Here is a 19,867-nt window from a genome sequence, read left to right on the forward strand (position 1 = left end):
TATGTGCTGTGTAAAGAGAGATCACAGCTCTTTGAACGTTTTAAAAATAAAAATCTTGATTTTCTTAAGCAGCTAGAACCAATCTGTTGCAGTCTGACTGACAGTCTAAAAGGCAGAATGATAGTTAGATCTATTGGGGTAGATTGCTTTCCAGGTTCTGGATGGCTTGTTGGTTGACTTTTTTTCATCTCTGAGAATATAGATATGGATATATGTATGGTATCAGGGACACAGACCAATGGTTTTGCTGAAAATTAAGACTGTAAGATTCCAAAAGAAGAGAAAATACACAAATGACTAAAAAATGTAACTGTGACTATATTTGAATGCAGTGTTGTTGTAGCCTTGTTGGTCCAGATATTAGAGAGACAAGGTGGGTGAGGTAATATCTTTTACTGGACCAACTTCTGTTGGTGAAAGAGACAACCTTTCAAGCTTACAGAGGACTCTTCTTCAAGCTTGTCTCTCTTACCAATAGAATTTGTTCTGGTAAAATAAATTACCTCACCCACTTTGTCTTTCACTATACTTGTAGTCATATTAGTTTCAAAGAATGCCTGTTGCAAACTTCCCCAATTCTCTTGCTAAAGTAATAGCAGTGTGACTCTTATAGGTATGTACTGAAAGTAATTCCAAACTTTTATTTTCACTTATTTGTATAGCAGTTTTGGCTAGAGGCCCCAATTTGGGGATCTGGTGGTCCCCATTGTGTTAGACCCTGTAAACACACAATGAAAAACTAATCCCTTCCCCAAAGACCTTAGGGACAGATTTTTAAATGTATTTAAGTGCATAATGATGCTAATAGGTGTCTAGGTGGTTTTGAAAATCGCACTAGGCATTGATTGATTTAGCATGAACAATGAACAAACACGTGACAGATATTAGTCACATTGTTAATGCACTAAGGGCTCAAACTCTACAGTGAGGAATGCAGTATAAAAACCTATATAGAACAGTATAGAACAGAATAACTCATAAGAACCAAACCCAGCAGGCCTCTCCTGGCCCTGGCTATGATGGCATTCACACTGAGTGACAACCAGATTCTGTGTGTGTGTGTGTGTGTGTGTGTGTGTGTGTGTGTGTGTGTGTGTGTGTGTGTGTGTGTGTGAGTGAGAGAGAGAGAGAGAGAGGGAGATAACTGCTCCAATTTTTGTCATCAGCATACGATTGAATAATGTTTTTAGAGTTATATTTTCTGCCTGCCTATTTAGAATGCTAAAAGTTGTCCTTTTTTTTTAAATTAAAATCTCTCCTCCTGCAGATGCTGCAGTTTACCTGCTTACATGAGGCTTATGGCAGTGAAGATGAGAGCATCTGCTACTGTTAGGAGTATAACATTTTAGTGATCTGTGAGTAGACAGTTACTTTGTCCGACTCTAGAAAATCTGAACAGCATTAATCCTTGGTGTAGGTCTATTTATGATTCCATTGTAAGTCTGTTGATTCATGGATGATAGATGAATTTGCTCATTATTCCTAAATACTGCTGTTTACTTCAATAACATGCAGCATGAGAGTATGAGAGTAAAACAATGGAGATGGTTTGGAGGATCTATGGAAATGGAAAAAACCTTTGTTAGATCATATTAAGATAATATTAGCATTGATATTAACTGATATAAAATGCACCCATCTCCATACTATTTAGGTGCCATTTACACAACAAATGTACACAATGATTTCTGGCTGAAGATGGGTCTAAATGCTCTACCCCACCCTTATTTTAGTTGATTGGTGCCTATCTTGGACCATTGCTTGGTAGGTTTTTCTACTGCTCTTATTTGGTGGGAAGAAGCATGCTTAGAGAAATACATCTTGCATTATGTCCAAAATTCAGCACAAACTTAGCCTGATCTTTGGTGGTAAATGGCTTGACTTGGGACTTCCACTAAGAGTGACTTGATCCATTCTCTGACTTTTTTGTATGGGTGCTTTTGGCCACACGGTCCCAGTTGATTGTAGCTACTTCAGCGCTCTGTGGAAGGAAAGGCCACTATAGAAAGAGAACAGGCCTAGTCTATTGATGTCTTTGAAGGTAAGAATGAGTGCCTTGACTTGGATCCAGAATCAGTAAGGTGAGCAGTTGTGGGATGTGGACAGTGAAGTATTATGTGGTGTTTGTAGCATGTCCTACTTAGGATGTGGGCCACTGCATAGTTACTAGCTGCAATTGCTATGTAAACGTTACTTGTCGGATACTTTGCACTGCAGCAGTCCAACCTGACATAGACAAGAGCATGGATCAGCATAGCTAGGTCCTCCTCTGAGAGCAAAAGGCAGCCTTTCTCATGATCTGTGCTGAAAGAAGGCATTTCTTGTCACCATTGCTACTTGAATATCTAGGAGCAGTGAAGGATCTAATAGGACTCATCCCCCAACTTTGGGGCAGGACCAGTTAGACAGGCAGAACTGCAGGGTCTCAATGCATGCATGAGACAATGGTGTAGGGATGAGGGATTAGATTTATTAGGAACTGGGAAAACTTTTGGGAAAGAGGGAGTCTATATGGAAGGATGGGCTCCACCTAAACCAAAATGGAACCAGACTGCTGGCACATAACATTAAAAAAGGTTATAGAGCAGTTTTTAAACTAAGGGCTGGGGAAAGTCGAGAGGTACAGAGGAGCACGTGGTTCGGACAGAGGCCTCCCTTAGGAGAGGATCTATTAATGGAGATTTTCTATGTCCTAGTAAAGAGGAGAGGATGGAAGATGATGAAATACGGGTAGAATCTGATGGGAAACAATCAAATGAAAAAGAGTCCCATTCAATTACATCATATAGTAGCAGATAGCTAAAAAGTGACAAGTTTTTAAAGTGCTTATATACAAATGCTAGAAGTCTAAATAATAAGATGGGTGAACTAGAGTGCCTCATATTAAATGAGGATATTGATATAATAGGCATTACAGAAACTTGGTGGAATGAGGATAATCAATGGGACACAGTAATACCAGGGTACAAAATATATCAGAAAGACAGAACAGGTTGTGCTGGTGGGGAATCATAGAATCATAGAATATCAGGGTTGGAAGGGATCTCAGGAGGTCATCAAAGCAAGACCAATCCCCAGACAGTTCTTTACTGGGCTCAGGCAGGAATGTAAAGGGCCCGGTGCTCCTGCTGCTGCGGGGAGCCCCAGGCCCTTTAAATCACCGCCGGCGCTTCAGCAGCGGGGCTCGGGTGGTGCTTTAAAGGGCCCGGAGCTCCGCGGCGGCCGGAGCCCTGGGCCCTTCATTTCACCCCGAGCTCTGGGGCTCCCAGCTGCCTCTGCAGCTGGTAGCTCTGGGGTGATTTAAAGGCCCTAGGGCTCCCAGCCACAGCCGGAGCCCCAGGGCCTTTAAACACCTCTTCTGGTTGAGGCCATGCCTCTTCCAGTTGAGGTCATGCCCCCACTCAGGACTCTGGCGTACCGGTAAATCCTTTCAGTTACTTTCACCCCTGAGCAGCAGTCAAAAAAGCAAACAAAATGTTGGGAATCATTAAGAAAGGGATAGATAAGACAGAAAATATCATATTGCCTCTATATAAATACATGGTGTGCCCACATCTTGAATACTGTGTGCAGATGTGGTCGCCCCATCTCAAAAAAGATATATTGGAATTGGAAAAGGTTCAGAAAAGGGCAACAAAAATGATTAGGGGTATGGAATGGCTTCCATATGAGGACTGATTAACAAGACCTGAGACTTTTCAGCTTGGAAAAGAGAAAACTGGGGGGAGGAGGGGATTTGCGATATGATAGAGGTCTATAAAATCATGACTGGTGTGGAGAAAGTAAATAAGGAAGTGCTATTTACTCCTTCTCCTAACACAAGAACTAGGGGTCACCAAATGAAATTAATAGGCAGCAGATTTAAAACAAACAAAAAAAAGGAGGTATTTTTTCACACAATGCACAGTCAAACTTGGAACTCCTTGCCAGAGGATGTTGTGAAGGCTAAGACTATAACGGGGTTCAAAAAAGAACTAGATAAGTTCATGGAGAATAGGTCCACCAGGATGGGCAGGGATGGTGTTTCTTGCCTATGCCAGAAGCTGGGAATGGGCGACAGGGGATGCATCACTTGATGATTACCTGTTCTGTTCGTTCCTTCTGGGGCAGGGCCACCCCTACCCATACGCAAACCACGCAGCTGCATAGGGCACCAGGAAATTTGGGGCACCAAATTGCTCCAGCTCCAGCGGCCAGCCCGATCCCCTGGAAGGCTGAGCCGGCCGCTCTTGGGCTGTGCACAGCAGGGCCCAGAAAAGCTGCCTTTGCCCCTGCCCGACTCCTCAGTCCCCGCCCCTGCTTCGCCCCCACCCTGCCTCTTACTGCCCCTGCTCCACTCCAGCTCCACCCCCACTCCACCCCTTCCCCCCAAACCCTGTCCCCTGAGCTATGTGAACACGGGGGACTACAGCAGGGGTTGGGGTCGGGCCCACCCTGAACTCACCGGGCAGCGGGAAGCGGAGTGACCCGGCCCCAGCCCGCTCCACTATGCCAGCTCCCAGCCGCGCCGTCGGTGAGTCCTGGGGGGCACTTCCCCCTCTTCCCCCAAGCCTGGGAGCCAGGGGAGCAGAGTGGAGCCTTCCTGCACTGGCTGCTTCTGCCTCCCAAAGCCCTTGGACGCAGCCCTCCCCACCCTGCAGAGACCTGGGACCCCCGCCCCCTCAGAGGCCCAGGGCCGGCCCCCCCTTCAGGGAGCTGCGTAGGGCACAACAATCTCTAGGGGAGTCTTGCTCTGGGGCACCTGGAATTGGCCACTGTCAGAAGACAGGATACTGGGCTAGATGGACCTTTGGTCTGACCCAGTCCGGCCGTTCTTATGTTCTAACTCAGTTCATGCATAAGACAGCAACTAAAATCCCCCCTTTTCCCTGTTGTCCTAACCATAATATTCTCCCACCTCCTGTTTCTTTGAATGTCTTCACTGGCACTCCTTCTCCTCACTCCTTCTCCTCTCCACTGCATCAATTTCAAGATTCTTGTGATTGCCTTTAAGGCTCCACATAATTCTGTGTTCCCTACTTATCCACCTTTATGTTACTGTGCTGCCCCCACCCTCACTTGACTAATAGGGCCGGGCAAGCCTTGATGACCTATTTGTTCACTTCTCCCACAACAGCCTCCTCCACTTTCTTCCATGCTGCTCCCTGTACATGGAGTTCTTTTCCATGAACTGGACTGCAAAGCCTCTCTCTCTCTCTCGCTCCCTGTTTGACTTCCTCCTCAAGATCCACTTCTTCCACAACATCTGCAAGAAACGATCTGCTTAAGTCATCTACAAATTTACTTCCCCTTCATTTAGTCACTATTTATTCTTAATGTATTTAGCCTATCAGTTAACTGCTCATTTATGTGGAAGGAAAGGTTGGAGTGTGTCTCCAGGGTAGCTGCTGGCCATATAAGCCCCAACAGGGAATGGTTCATTTGAACCACTCTTCTAGAGAGCAGTGAGAGCTTGGGGTAGGTACATAGTCCGAGGGAAAAAAATAACTAAACCAAAATTCCAGGAGCGTTGTGCCTCCAAAAACATATTGTTTCTGTTTAAAACAAACTCGTTGTGCAATCATAATCCCATTTAGCAGGAAATACGCCAACTACCACTCAAACCGTTTTAAAATTATGTGGATAATCAAATGATATAGTCATTTATTTAGCTTCCAGTGCTGATTATGCACAACAAGTTATGGCTGGTCCCTTTCTAAATCTTGCCTGGGAATGAAAAATTATGTGATACTAAATTTTTTCTCTATAACCTTATTTTCTCTATAGCCAGGAATACATATCTGTGTTTATGAACTATGGTGTGAGCAAATACAATATTGTTCCAGGAATCCTGTATACATGAATATTCAGAAACTTGAAGGTAAATGTTAGGGAAACATGTAGGACTTAAATTAGCTTTGATAAATGCAGAATTTGCATGGTTCCAAAGTTACTTAGTTTGGCTTTTACTGTATATAGATTTTGATTATCTAGGATTACACTATGCATATAAAATATATTGTTCTTTTAAAAATAAATTCCAATAATATTATGTTCATGATTTAGGCCAAAACTTTCAAACTTAGTAATAGCAATGCTGACTTCAGGAGGGATTGTGGGTACTCAGCACCTCTGACTGTCAGGCTACTTATATTTAAGTGCTCAGAACAGGTTTGGGTGCCTACCCACAGGAACCTACAGTGGAAACTGAGGCCATAATAATTGCAATAAAACTATAATGCCAATACTTTTCAAGAGGTAGACCAGAAAGGATTTGAAGGGGAGGATGTGATCACAGAAAAGGTCATGACTACTCTTTTGGAAGAGAAATGATTCGTATATTACAGTAGTTTGAATAATTCTGTGTCATCTGATACAGGTTTCTAGCTCTGATTATTGTCCTTCATTTTTTTGCTGTCAACTCTTTCATACTTCTATATTAAGTTAATTTTACTAAACCTTTTGGTGTTTGTTGACATTGCCGAACATTATTGTTTGATTACAACTGGAAGTACTTGAGGTAGCTCACACCATGCTGTCCACAACTTTCCAGTCAGTGTAGCCCAGGAACTGTTGTTTTCAGCATCATGTCAGCTAACTTGAGTGCACCTATCCCTGTTCAAACATGGCATATTTTTGTCTTGTAGACAAGGCCCAAAAAAATGCCCACAGAAACAAGCCCAGGCAACTTAAAATGGCACTGGGGATCGCTGTGGATGCAAGGAATTTTCCCTCCCTAGGCTGCAGAATAGACAATGAGTAGGAACCATGGGACTGGTATCCCCCTCTGTGCGTGGGGATTAAGAATTGTGTGTGTTAAGGATTGGAGAATCTGTTTAGGGATAGATCCTGTGACCCCGCTTGCCCCTCCTCATCCTTCCTCTCTCAGTGGCTGGCTGCATATGGCTATGCTGGTAACACCCACGGAGCTAAGTTTTGAGCGTCCAGGTAGTGTACACCCTCTGTGAAGGCTCTTGGCATTGTAACCTCTCTCCATCCCTAAGGCCCTGTCTATACACAAATTTGTACCACTTTAACTATACTGGCATAATTAAAGTGATACACCCCCCCAGTGTGGACACAGCTATATGAGTGAATAAAAGTCCTTATAGCTATTCCTATGTAGGAAGGGCAGTGAGCTACCATGGTAGAGGGCACATTTATACTTAGGGTTGCCAGCCCTCCAGGATTGATTTGGAGTCTCCAGGATTTAAAGATTAATCTTTAATTAAAGATTATGTCATGTGATGAAATCTCCAGGAATACATCCAACCAAAATTGGCAACCCTATAAATACTGGTATAACTGTGTCCACATTAGAAGTTGACTGATATACTTACTTTGGCGGGGAAGACAACCAACCAAAAAACCCAATCCCATATCTAACTGAAATTAACTGAAAATAATCATACAGGCAGGTAAACCAGGCCTAACTCAGGATATTTAAAAAAGGACATGGGGAAAATGACTTAACTATTGAACTAGAGATTTGGTAATGAAAATCTGTATAGCTACAGGCACTTACATCCTCCTATTTATTTCACATATTCTTAATTTTAAGTGACTTTTAGTCAATGAGGTTAAGTCTGAATTTTATTTGGCTGTGGAGTATTTGACCATTAGATTTGTGTTGGTTATATTCTTTCTTTTGGCTGAATACATCCTGTCTTTCACCGTTGTTCTGTACTGTAGATGCCTATAAAGCTCTGATTTTTTCAAAGCAGTTACATAATGGAACATAGCACAGTACATAGTCTATTTTATGAGAATTAAGAGTTTGTAAATTAATATTATAGTTATGAGAGCTTCAGAAAATAACTGCCTGGAAAAAAAAAGGGAATAGTAACTAGATAACAATATTTGTACATCTACTTTTCAGTTTGCAGAACGTCTCTAAGAGACAAGCTTCCTGCTAACCAATTTATTTTGTAGATAATAACAGGGACAGTCTAAGTACGTTCAGAAGGAAAACACAGTAATTAATTTGTCACTGAAACCTGAGGGGTCCTCTTCCACATATAGGTGATAATGAATGTTTTGCATGTAATTAGCAGGAATAATTAGCACATTCCTGGTAACAAATAGACAGATTGGTGCTCAGCAAACAAAATTAATTGTTGTGCTAACACAGGCAATTGTCTCTTTATTGTCTGACAATGTCCCCTGTTTACACTAAAGCCTACTTCAGACCTTGCAGCTTTACCCAAATAGGAGAGAGAATCTATAAAATTGTACCTCATCCATCTGCTTCTCAGAAACTTCAAGACCACCAAGGGAATTGTTTGTCAAAACTCGTTAAACAATTTGTAATCTTGAACATGTGTTTCACTATATTAACGAATGAATTGTTCAAATCAACGGAGTGGGTAAGCCAGCAAAGCCACACTGATCAATCAAATGCTGACATTTGTAACTCTGGGCACTTAAAAATTGGCTATCTAAAAGTAATACACTGCAGTAAAGAGTGATAGCTAAAACATTTACAACCTGAAGAAATTCCAATATTCTACACACCCTCGCACAATTAACTGGCAGTGGCATTTATTCCATTAGATGTCATTGTCAATTCATAGTGAGACTCTTGTATGTGCCCCCTTGATTTCAGAAGGGGCAGGCCTACCAAAGTCCCACTAGTGCTACCACCAGAGCAGTTGCACCAGCATAGCCCTAGCATAAGAAAGGCTCCATCAGTTAAGCTGTATCCTGTCTTCCTTCTGCCCCTCTTGGCCTGCCATGTGTTTGAGTTACAGCCTTTTCCTTGAGGAGTCTTGTGTCATTGCTCTTCTTTCTCATCCCTGGGCTCCATCTGTTACTCCTTCAGAGGACACCAGCAATGGTCATCTTGAGTGGTATGTTGGCTACTGCTAGCCATTGTAAATAGTGTAGACTTAGCCTGCAGATATAAGTAGGTTCAGTCCCTGCAGTTGGTGTGCACTGACAATGGGTCACTTCACTCAGCTGCTTTATTGGCAAGATGATGGTCCTCAGGGTTTACCACGATGTCTCATGCTTTGTGGAAACAATCAGTATTATTGAACTGGCAGCCTCTTTGTCCAGCAGCTGCTGTGGGTGATCTTGGAAGGAATGCTCTTTCTTGTGATATTTTTCATTTGCCTCTGTAGGTTATCGATTCAGCGTTGGTCTCAGTGTTTCCTTCTCCTACCTGCAACTAAAGTGGTGCAGTATAAGGATGGGTTATCCGATCTCTTCCTACCTCACTACAGGAGCACTGCTCAATCTGTAAGAGCATAGGGGCTGCCCACATAGATCAGTGGGTGTCTGATTTGGTGTGGTGGCAAATTGCAACAGAAAACAGATCAAATCTATGATTAATTACTGTTCTCACTAAAATACTTCATTCAGTGCTGATCCTACCTGCTGAGCAATGTTATTAGTGTCTGAGTTTCTGTGTATTGGGGCCACACTCAGAATGTGTGGAATAAATTAAGTTTTATTCACCAATATTTTAAGAAAGCAGTTGAGGTTTTTATGGACAACTTCTACCATTTTGAGACACTTCATCCAGTGGGAATGCAATAATCATGAAATAAAAGGGAAGTCTTCTCCCTTAACAGGCACTCTCTTCTTTCTTTATCCCTATGGGCTAGATTCCAATACCCTTATTATGTCGCATACAAAAAAATATCTTAAGAGAACATTATTAAGGTTGCAAAGTCAAGCACTCAAAAGCTAGGAAATTCCAAAAGTAAGGTTGTACAGCTCCCTTGTGTGTGCGCATTACGGAACAGTCTTTAGTTACATGATCACATATTATTTTTTTTCCACAGGCCCCAGCCTCATTCAGTACACTGAGTGGATGATGCTCACTTAATGAGCAGCTATTCAATATTTTGTTTTCTCCTCATTGTTCAGAGTGTGGCCCAATGCTTTAACTACCACACATTCATCAAACCCTGCTCTGAAGACAGAATTGTTAACTTCCACAAAGATGTTTTATGGGGCTTTTCGGTATAATATCAGAGCACTTCACAAATATTAATAATTTTAACTTGAAAACACTCCTGTGAGGTGAGGGAATGGTGTTCTCCCCATTTTACAGATGGGGAGCTGCTTCTCAAAGAAATTAAGGTCAAAGTATCTGCTAATTTTGGGTCCCCAGTCAGAGACATCTAGGACCTAGCATTTTAAATAGGGCTTCTGATTTTTGGTTTTAAGGTATAAATCCTGATAAAACACTACCAATTTTAAAAAACAAAACAAAATGGCGTTTATCCAAAAAAACCTGGAAAAATACCAAAAATGGTTACCTGTATCTAAGTGGTTGTCAATATGGAGCAGAAATGCAAACTAGAGGCGTGTGATTTTCTAAAGTGCAATAACATGATGCACATTAATTGGTCTGTGTAGACCCTGCTAGTGTGCACTGAGAAGGTTCTGTGGTGCGTACCCAGACAGCCACCAATCTCCATCCCAGTCACAGTCTCCCCCTGGCTCCTCCTCAGATCTGTCTGTCTGTCCCCAACTGTCTCCCTGTCTCAATCTGTTTCTTTTCCTGGCTTCCAGACCTAGTTTCCTTTCCCAATCTCCACCCCGGTCATCCTCCAGTCCCAGTCTCTGCTTCAGGCTCCTCTCTTGTCCTCTCTGCATTTGATTCAGATGGCTACCTCCTCCACACTGCCTGAATGCCAGCAGGGGGCGAGGACACTGAGCGCACAGGAAAGACAAGCTCCCCACTCGGTTCTGGGGCCCAGCTCCTCCCTTGCCTGGAGCCAGGGGCGGCTCCAGGCACCAGCGCTCCAAGCGCATGCCTGGGGCGGCAAGCCAGGGGGGGCGCTCTGCCGGTCACCGCTAGGGCGGCAGGCAGGCTGCCTTCGGCGGCTTGCCTGTGGAAGGTCCACTGGTCCTGCGGCTTCGGTGGATCCTCCGTGCTTGGGGAGGCAAAATGTCTAGAGCCGCCCCTGCCTGGAGCAGCCATTACAGGGAAAGTCCACCTTTGCTCCTGTAGTCCCAAGCTGGAGGGAGCATACTCTGTTGCTCTGCAGTGATCGCACAGGTGCAGGCCAGTTGTGAGGGGTTAGGGCAACTGAATCAAGAGGAGCAAGGTTACACAACAGTGTTAAAAATGTTGGTGGTTCATCTACTACCATGTGGCTAATGCTAGTAAAGCTGAACTGATGCTAGCAACGGGGGGAAAATTTAGAACATTTTTTTAGTGTAGAGAGAGGGCTTTGGAGTAAATTGATTGTGCCACAGCTACTTTACAGCTTAAGTCTTGAATAGAGCTAGAACAATGCATTACAGCATGGTTATAAACTTTGATTAGGAATAGTGTGGGCATGGTGTATAAAACACGTTTGCCTGTAACCAAATTCCAACCAGGTTTCAACCATGGTTCCAAAGATCCATTGTAGACAGGGCCAGAAATTCAACAAATAGTCAGATTAACATGAAATCCACTTTTAATTGCAGACAAACTGTATTAAGTTTCCTATTAAGGTTCAACAGTGGAGACAACTCCTTTTCTATCTCAGCCCTTCTGGAAATTGTATTTTCCCACTGTTGGGAGCCTGAATTACATGGTAGGATTAATTGCGGATACTTACTAGAACTGTAAAATTTGGGAGTTTTTTTGTTTAGATTTTTTTTCTGATTTATTTGTTAACCTCCTCTCTTCTGGGCACCAGATAGAGCTGAAAAATGAGTGACTTTTCATCTAAATTGAAGTGATAGCAATTGATAAGGTTTTCATCGTCGGTCTTTGCTTTCATTTGGAGATTTCTCTGTAATTTACAGTTGACTGAAAACCTGGCTGAATTTCTTTAGCTACCTGAATGTTTGTTTATAATTTGAGTATTCTGAAGTTTGGTGATTTGGGGCTTAACCCTGTTCCCTGTAATGAATAACAAATATTTTATTGACTTCAGTGGGAGAAGGAGTAGGCTTTCACTTAATTGAAACAAGGAGGAAGAGGGAGGAAAGTGTTTATCCCATTTGAACTGGGCAGTTAGTTAGATTGGGGATATTGGGGATTATTCCAGTTAGGAGATAAAAACTGATAATAAGTATTTCCTTTGATAGAGTTGTTTATTTACAATGATTATACATAAAGTCCTGGTTCCCTGAACACAGTGGGAATGAAACAGTAGGAAAAACCTCACTGTTACAAGCCTGTTTTTCCAGTATCCACTCTCTTTCTTTCAGGGCCACATTACCAGTGCTTCTGTCCAGGGCCGGCTCCAGAGCCCAGCGGGGCAAGCACCTGCCTGGGGTGGCCCTTTCCCGGGGGGGCGGCAGGCTGGGCCGGCGGACCTGCCGCAGTCATGCCTGCGGGAGGTCCACCGGAGCCCCGGGAGCAGCGGACCTGCCGCAGGCATGACTGCGGAGGGGGCGCTCGTCCCGCGGCTCCAGTGGACCTCCCGCAGGCATGACTGCGGACGGTTCGCTGGTCCCACGGCTCGGCTGGACCTCCCGCAGGCATGACTGTGGCAGCTCAACCGGAGCCACCGGACCAGCGAACCGCCCGCAGCTGCGGGAGGTCCAGCTGAGCCGCGCGACCAGTGGACCCTCTGCAGTCATGCCCGCGGGAGGTCCGCTGCTCCCGCGGCTCGGGGGCGCCTCCCAGGCATGACTGCTTGGGGCGGCCAAAAACCTAGAGCCGCCCCTGCTTCTGTCCCTGTCAGCTTGGCTTTCTCACTGCTTCTCTCTTGCTGTCCTGATTCTCACTCGCACACCCACGCAATACCCAGCCAAGCCCCTCCCTGCATAGTTCAAATTCCTGAGTGGCTTTGGATGTACCTACCTTTTGGCAGGAGACATGGGCCTGTGTTTGGGGTGGAGGATGCTTAACTGTTTCAGCCACCTGATTGCAATGGCTTCTTTGCATTTATCCTGGATGGAAGGTAGCGGTTATGCCTGACCTAGTGCAGCAAGATGGAACCCAAGGTATAATGGAATTTAGGTTTTTGGAAGTGGGGATTGGAAGAAGGGGGACACAGCATCAGGCAATCTCAATCAGGGCTTCAGAAATGGGAAAACTTGGCCTCAGTCCGTCAGATCAACCCACTCTTTAAGCATTACATGGATGTGCAGCAGATGGAAGCTACTGACTGGGTATGTCTACACTGCAGTCTGAGGTATAATTGCAGCTCAGGTAGATATTCCTGTGCTAGCATGGCTAAAAATAGCAGTGTAGATCTGGCAGCACAGGCCGGAGTGACCGAACTCTGGCCTGTGCTGTGGGGGTGGCTAGGGGGCCAGGGCCCTCCCACTTTTTGAAAGTGAGGGGGCCTGGCCCATCCACTTTTCATCAGGGTGGACTCACTCCTTCCCCATCTCTTCTCCCCAAGGCCCCACCCCTCCATCCAGGCCAGCATGCAGCCCCGCTGGGGAGCCTGGGCAGCTGTGGGGAGCTGTGGTGGACCCGCCACCTACCCGGGCTGTAGGGGAGGGGGGATGAGAGCAGCCCCAAGCCCATGTCCCCACTCCCTGGGCTCCCTGCCCAGCTGAGGGCAGGTGGAGGGTCCATGACTCTGGCTTGGCTCCCCACGGCTGCCTGCGTGGCTCTCCTGACCAGGCTCCAGCTGGGGAGGTGAAGGGGCACCTCGGAGCCCGGCCAAGGTAAGAGCAGCCTGGGTAGCTGTGAGGAACTGCGGCGCAGACCCTCCCCCTGCCCTGGGCGGAGGGTCCGGGGGGCAGGGACACAGGCTGGGGGCTGCTCAGGACCCCTGTCCAAGGCAGGTGGAGGGTCCACTGTGGCTCCCTACAGCTGCCTGCATGGCTCTTATCATGGCCGGGCTGTTGCTCCAAGGCCCCCCCCCCGCCCCCAGCCAGAGCCAGACTGGGGAGAGCTGCATGGGCAGCTGTGGGGAGCCTGGGTCCCTCCACCTGCCCTGGGTGGGGGGCATCGGGTGGGTGGGCAGGGAGCTGCTTTTGGCCCCCGACCCCACTCCGGCTTCCAGCTTGGCTGGGGGCAGGGCCTCGGGGGTCGGGGCCCCCGGCCCTCCCACTTTTGTACCTTGTCACAGGCTGTACAAGCACGCTAGAGACCCTGCGTGCCTAATTGTGTTGCTGAAGCCTGTGCCACTGCTGTATCTACACTGCTATTTTTAGCCACGCTAGCACAGGTATGTCGAAACAAACCACTCCACCTCAGATCACAGTGTAGATATACATGCTTGGAGTGTGTGATTAAAAATTGTGCCAAGACTAAGCAGCATTTATTAGCAAAGCTTGACTTATAGCTGACTGTCAAAGCAATGTTTAGTTTAAACTGGAAAACCAGCAGCATTCATTTTAATACACAGACTGATATGCTGGAAAGTTCTGGCCTTACTCTAAGTGAATGTAATGTCAGAGCTAGCTCTTCCAGTCACTGTGCATTGATTCCTCCAACGTGCAGGGAATTCTCCATTCTACCAGTCCAAGTTAAATATTAACATGAATTGTCAGTAGGTGAACTCTGTGCTACATTTGAACTGAGAAAGTGAGCGCCTTGGTTAAGCATTCAATCAGATGGGGAAAAAAACCAAAACACTCAAAAAACAATGCCTTGAACTGTAACTTGTTTGTTTGACTTTCACTGCACTGGAGCATGGAATTAATTCAAAGGTAATTTTTTGTTGTTGTTTTAGATTGAATAATTACATCTTCAAGTGTTTGACATTAAAACTTGAAGCAGATTTAAGCATTTAGGATATATTGCGTATTAATTTGTGAGAAATGTCCTTGAATCGTTCTTGTTAAAACACAATATGTGACCAGAGCTGATCAGAGCATTAAATTACACATTGACAGCTTGTGCCATTAGAAAATGTAGAAGAAGAAAGATTTCTCTAACAACTAGTGAAGGATGGTGTTAATTGCAAAGGTAAAAAGCCTTCTTTGGAGACTGTGTAGTCAGGTATTTGAAGGTATTTCCATATATTTATAAGGAGAAATAATGTTGGCTCATAGGAACAAAAATATTCTTTGTGTGGATCTTTACCCACTGCACCTTGTTAACAATGCTGACTGAAGCTTGCCAACAAAACATTCTAAAACATTTATCCACTGTCATATTCTATAAGTTACAGAAAGCAGCTGAGCCTGTGTCAGGTTCTTTATTCCGAAGTGGTAAAGTACTTCTTTGTGAACCTTGGCGTTAAAACATTAGAACGCTAATTGACAATTTCCAGCAATCAAAGTAAATGACTGAAATAACTTATGGGTAAAACTGAAATAAATTTCATAACAGCAGCCAGGGAGTTTCTAGGGGGCAATGGTTTCTAATGCCTCATGTTGCCCCAAACATGGTATTAGCTTAAACCACACCCTCTGATGCGCCTTGTTGTTTAATTGGCTAACTGTTCTCAGTACAAAATACATCACTGATAGCACTATCCTTTTCTAGTATAAGGAATGTTCATTCCAAATGTAATATGAAACATATCTCTAGGGGGACCAGATGTCCCGATTTTATAGGGACAGTTCCGATTTTTGGGTCTTTTTCCTATATAGGCGCCTATTACTCCTGACCCCCGTCCTGATTTTTCATACTTGCTGTCTGGTCACCCTACGTATCTCCCCAAAATTATATATTTTGAACTAATATGAGGCTCCAAATAGAATTTTATGTGTACAGTTACTGCATGCTAAATTCTACAGATATGTAAAGGAATATATATGAATTACAGTGATCAATTATTTTCATTGTTCAGCTAGGGTAGAACAAGGGAAGTTGGTCTTAAACTTCAGAAGGAAAAAAAGTATTCAAGGCCTGAATCAACAAGCCTTTAACTCCATTGTTGAGAAGTAAGAATAGGCAAACTTCCCTCGCCTAATTTCTGAACACATTGTAGGACTGAAGGTTCAGTCTTTGTTTGCATTTTGTATTGGAGAGGCTCTTTGGACAAAAGAGAAGCAGAGAGTGGCAGATTAAAAACACAGAGGCTGGGGAAGAGGGGGAGAATTTGCACAGCAAAAATATAGCATGCATACCATATAATGGGCACCAAGTTATGGCAGTCTAGCTTTTTGGGGTTTCTTCTATCCCTAACACATAGCACAAGCTTCCAGCCATTGGGTGGAGAATAGAGAGGTGCAATTGGTTTAAGTTAAAAATAAATGGATCACAAATTCAGACTATTTTTGTGAACCTCCCCAAAACTGGTTGAGACACTAGCATAGAGCATCTAATTCCACAGACTTCACCCACCCCTAATCAGAGCAGTTAGGCAATAGAACAAGCTGCCAAGGAAAGTTTTGTAACCAATATCCCTGGAAATATTTAAGACTAGACAAGACACTTGTCTATTAGAGATAGTGTAGGAATAATGAAATCATGCTGCAGCGGGGTGAACTATCACATACTGGCCTCAGCATTAAAAAAAACACAACTTTTCTATTTTTAACAAATATTTTATTAATTGTAATTAATCACGTCACCACCCATTCTCCCCTCTCCAAATAGCCAGAGATACATTTCTGCCAGTATTAATAAATTATACATAAAGTTTATGGTATAAAAAACTGAAAACAACAAAAATATGACCAGTTTTAAGAATAAAATAGCTTTATTTTTCTTTCTTTGGTTCTGTTTGTTTTCCTGATCCATAATAATTGCTGGCTGTGTCTATATATAAGCAATTCAACAAGTTTACTTTCCCAAGGCTAGAGAAAATCATTGTCTTCCAGGAGAAGAGCTGGAAGTTCCATCATTTGAGGCCTTTCTAAGCTGACTGGAGGAAGCAGTAGAAAAGACACTGTAGGGTACTATCCTGCATTTTCAGAGAAATAAACTAGCTAGTGCTTACAAAGGCCTCAGTGCTAGGAATGGATCCATGAAGACAGACCTTTGCACCTGTCCAGAGCACCCCTTTACTTCAAGTCTGTGCAGACATAAGGAGCCACTGTATGGATTTGATTGCAGGTTTAGGGCTATAGTTACATAAGGCCACATTCTGCTGTGCTTTCTTGAACAAATTTCCCATCAATGGAACACATCTCTAATAAAGACTGCACCATTTGGCCTAATGGACTGTAGACCCAGGGACAGTCCAGGTGCTTTCCTTGACTGGGAATGTCTGACAATCTTTCACCTACATTATGTAAACTTCTAAAACAATTTGTGCCAAAGATGGTCAAGAAATCTCACCTATAAAACCAGAAAGCAAAATATATAGCTAGTCCGGGGGAAGAAAACCACGACCAGCAAAAAATTCCCTTTGGACTTCCGTAAGGATGGATGGGTTCCTACAAGCACAAAACTAATACTCCTTGATCTTACTAAGCACTGGTCTACACTACAAACTTATGTCAGTATAAAGATGTCACTCACACTGTTGTATCAACCTAACCCCGAGCTTAGAGAGGGCTTCTCCAGTCACCGTAGCGATCGCTTCTCAGGGAAGTGGAGTACCTATGCCAATGGGAGAGCTTCTTCACTAAGAACTGCAGTTCACTAGTGCAGCTGTGCCGCAGTGCTGTAAGTGTAGACAAGCCCCTAGTTCCATGTAGCTATCCAATTATTGCTTAAATACATTAACAACACTTGATTTCCCTACTTCAACTGGAAGCTGAGTTCACTGGTTTACCACTTGGTAAAATAGCACATCCTTACGTTCTTCTTATAAATGGTCTCTCTTTTTATGCCCCCTAGTTCTTACCTGTCAACAAACTTCAAATAGGTAACAAGATTTAATGATGTAATCCTTGAGGGAGGCCCCAAAATGTGTCCCTGTAGGGCTTGCCAGAGTCACAGAATCACTGGGTTGCAGATTTGTTGCAGCTACACCTCTTCCCATCCTCCTATGCCCCTCCCTCCTTTAGCATGACCTGGTTCTCTTCCCCACCTCCTGTGACCCCTGTGTCCATGGCTGCCGCAGAGATGGCACAGAGCTGGCAGAGTTAGCTCTGGGACATATGCAGTGGCTATCCGTTCCAGTGTTATTCTCTGCCCGCCACCTCAAGCTGGTGCAAAGAGGCTGCAGCACAACCTTGGCCCAAAGAGTTTTAGACAGCACACCTATACATGCCTTCTCCACCCAATTGCTCAGTTTTTACCCTCCTGATGCCACAGTGGCACCAAGGGTTTCATCACTAAAGAGCAGCGCTGTTCACCTTATGGTCAGCTTGATGTATGTATGTGATCTGAAGGACATATTCAGATTGTTCAGAATCTTATCTTTATTTTTTTAAAGGTACATTTCTAGGTCTTGTTGTTCTGAAGAAAAGCTTCCAAATGTGAACTGAGTGCAGTAGAACCCCTATAGCATTAACTAATTGGGGATTGAGGAGTTCATAAAACTGAACATCTCAAAATGACAGAAGGCCCAGTGCATAAGTTGCAGTATGGTGCACTGCATCACTTTCCTCTTGTCCTTCAAACCACTGCAAAGCCATTGCCAGTGCACTGAAGGCATTGGAACATAAAGGGATGTTGACTTGTTCTTTGTCTACATTACTCTTGTGCAGGGGTTCTCAAACTGGGGGTCAGGACCCCTCAGGGGGTCATGAGCTTATTACATGGGGGGGTCGCGAGCTGTCAGCCACCATGCCAAACCCCGCTTTGCCTTCAGCATTTATAATGGTGTTAAATATATTAAAAAATGTTTTTAATTTGCGGGGGGGTTGCACTCAGAGGCTTGCTATGTGAAAGGGGTCACCAGTACAAAAGTTTGAGAATCACGGCTTGTGGATATTTGTGTGTGGGGGGGTTTTTTTTTTTGTAAGATTGGCGTTCATAAAATCAATGTTCTAATCTAATGTTTGCCTGAGTCTTCAGAGAGCCTGAGACAATGACTCAGGCAAATCAACTCCCCTGCACCCTATTGATTTCCTTGTGGTGTCCACTCTAAGATCCAATGATATTTCATTATCAACTAGCTATTTGAATGCTGATCATTCAATGGGGGAGCAGGTCAGTGAAGCCCACAGGGAGGTGGGAGTTGCTGCAGGGAGGAAGTGAAGAGGAAAGAACCCAGGAGACAGACAAGAAAGAGGCAGGGAAATTGAAAAAGGAGGCGGGGAGGACTAAAATGCTTTGGTTTAACTGAAGTTGTGGGGCTCAGTGTAGGGGAATTGGGTGGAAATTAGTAGCCTGTGATATACTAGAGGTCAGACAAGAGGATCTAATGGTCCTTTCTGGCCTTAAACTCTACAAAACTATGAAGGAAAAGAAGCAAACAGCGGACACAGTGGTGGTGATAAAGGGGAACATATTTTTCTCATAGAGTGCTGCTGAATCTGACAATAAGGTACTGAATAAATAACACCTAAAAATTCAATTGCTATATAATTCTTCCCTTGGTCTGTCTGGAAACCTCCCAATGACATCAGCAGGAGATTGCTGTGGATTGAGGGCAGTATGGAGTCCTAATTTTTTTCTCTGGCCTACAAAAACCTAAATTAACATCGAATTCAGCCCTTAGCACAGGAATCGGGAACCTTTGGCACACGGCCCATCAGGGAAATCTGCGGGCAGTTCAGGATGGTTTGTTTACCTGCAGTGTCTGCAGGTTTGGCCAATCACAGCTCCCATTGGCTGCGGGTCGCCGTCCCAGGTCAATGGAGGCTGCGGAAAGCGGTGTCCAGCATATCCCTTAGCCCATGCTGCTTCCCTGATGGGCTGCATGCCAAAGGTTGCCGATCCCATCAAATTAGTTTGACACCCTGCTATAGCGGCATTTTAGCATTGACAAGACTTGAATTTCTAATGTCAAAAATAAATAAGAAAACATTTTTTAGTTTTATTTTACAAAAATATTTTTAGGTCATCTTTATTAAGCATATATATAAGCAATAAAGGGCACAATCCTATTTTTTCCCCCTTGGCAGGTACCCTTTACCAATCTTCAGTATGGTAACTGTGACAGTTTGTTTGAATAAGAACCATATATTTGGTTACTTGGTATATGAGTCACCTTTTATTCAGTTTCTACAAACATTCATC

General features: G+C 44.2%; 1 long non-coding RNA gene across 3 annotated transcripts in view; it reads left to right on the plus strand.

Annotated features, from left to right (window-relative positions):
* The first annotated feature begins 14,419 nt into the window (after window positions 1-14,419).
* The window catches only part of LOC123363630, a 134,276-nt gene continuing 128,828 nt past the window's right edge, over window positions 14,420-19,867 (plus strand). Inside the window, exon 1 of one of the 3 annotated variants that reach the window (XR_006576839.1) lies at window positions 14,420-14,547. This is a non-coding gene — a long non-coding RNA (uncharacterized LOC123363630). The remainder of the gene's footprint in view (window positions 14,548-19,867) is intronic. The other 2 variants (XR_006576840.1, XR_006576838.1) reach the window with 2 other exon arrangements.

The sequence above is a fragment of the Mauremys mutica genome, chromosome 2 (assembly GCF_020497125.1).
Source record: "Mauremys mutica isolate MM-2020 ecotype Southern chromosome 2, ASM2049712v1, whole genome shotgun sequence".
NCBI lineage: Eukaryota > Metazoa > Chordata > Testudines > Geoemydidae > Mauremys > Mauremys mutica.